At 35.7% G+C, this 1,869-nt stretch overlaps 1 pseudogene; it reads right to left on the reverse strand.

Moving 5' to 3' along the window:
- Positions 1–650: 650 nt before the first annotated feature.
- On the reverse strand, positions 651–1,245 carry LOC125358026 (annotated as a pseudogene).
- Positions 1,246–1,869: the final 624 nt, after the last annotated feature.

The raw sequence follows: 1,869 nt of genomic DNA on the forward strand, positions 1-1,869 counted from the left end.
CACTTTTCCTATGCCCAGGGATAGTTTAGATACATTTTTGGATCCAATAAGAAAGAATAAATTTTTTTTTCAGATGGTTGCTATCATGATTTATCAGCTTCACGGAACAAAAGTTGGGATTTACTGAACAAGTAGTTTGCCTTGTGTTACACAGGTCCTCTGTTAAAGATCCTTAAATAAGTTTTGTTAGACTGTCACTTGCCTTCATGCCATATAAGTTTATTAGTATGTAAGTTCTGAAAAGTACAGACTAAGAAATACTTTGGTAACGAGTTTTAGTATAACCAATACTGTTTAGTCTTGTCCATATTGTAAATTCTGAGTTATATTTAAAAAAACATACAAAACGATAATTTATAAGTGACCTGTACCTTTTAAGAGGCTGAATACATATGGATTTACCCTTGATTTACTGGAAATATGCTGTCAATATGTAGATTTTAATGTATAAAACCTGAATTGTTACTGATATATATCTAGGTAATCTCTTAAAGTCAGTGTTGTGGCAAAATACATCTAATCACAACATTTTAAGTAGGTAAGTGAGCAGCTCAACAGTGGGAATTCCGTAATACTAATGACTACACCTGACTGGTTATAGGGCTCTTTTAGAATAAGGGCTTTGCATTAAATAGCACACAGACACCAAATTATTTGCTAAGTAAGTGTGTTTCTATTCAAGTGGTGTACATCTGTCATTATTGAAAACTAGCCCCAAATGCTATAATATTTTTAATGTTCTCAAGTTAAATAAAATATACCAAAGGTTTGATTTAGCTTGTTTGTGCTAAATCATTTTTAAAAACTTTATATTTGAGGCATTTATTATAAAAAGTTGGTACTGAAAAATTAATATGAACTTAAAATTTATCATAAATTTACTTCATTTTTTAGCTTGACCTTCTAGTAAATCTTTAGCTTCATTGATTTGGGCTGCTATGTAAGGAGATCCTCCTTTGTCTGGGTGGTTTAAGAACGTAAGTCATCAATGAGCATCTCTTATCTTTCCTTTATTGGCGGTAGGGCTTACAACTAGTATTAATGCTGCTTCCCGTTTTGTCATTTTGGGTTCAAATCCACCTCTGTAATAGCCACCTCTGAAGGCAGATTTTGGTAGGCTTTGAAAAACTTGTTTTACTTGAGGCTCCATATGCTTCATGGCTTGTAAAGCATAACGGCCTGCAAATCCTGCAGCAGCAATCGTCAGCCCAATTGCTACCACTGTACTGGCCATGGCTCAGCGCGGCTGTTCTGCCTCCACCCGGAGTGTGTCTCATGCCTGCCCCGAGGCCTCCGCCTTTACCTCAGGCGCAGCCCGGTGGCCCCGAGCCAGCGGTTCCAGGAGATGCTGAAAGAATAATTTTTATTCAATAAAAGAGAAGTGGTAAATGAATATTCCAGTTCCCTTACTCCCCCACAGGACTATTCTAAATTATGTGTTTACAGGATTTACACAAGATTCTTAATGGCTCCATGTAGTAAGTTACCAAATACTTTCCCTTTCCTGTACCTACCCTCATATGAGGATTATCTGAGATCACTTTCTAGATAAACTACTTCTTCTTAGATCCATATCGTTGGCTCTGCATTTAGGCAAACCACAAACAGGATACACCACAAAAGTTAAGTGAAGTATATTTCAAATTGCTTTATTTGCATAAATTTGCATAAATTTATTTGCATAAATTATAGTTGTACTAGAGTCAAGAGAAAAGACTACTGCCTCACTGAATGGCAATTCCTTGGTACAACTACTTAAAGACAATAAAAATACAAAAAAATACATATTTACACGTCAAAGGAAATGAAAGAAGAGTAAATGAAGCAAGACACACCTAGGTCAGATCCTTAAACAGAGAGGTTGAGGCA

The sequence above is a fragment of the Perognathus longimembris genome, chromosome 10 (genome assembly GCF_023159225.1).
Source record: "Perognathus longimembris pacificus isolate PPM17 chromosome 10, ASM2315922v1, whole genome shotgun sequence".
Classification (NCBI taxonomy): Eukaryota; Metazoa; Chordata; class Mammalia; order Rodentia; family Heteromyidae; genus Perognathus; species Perognathus longimembris.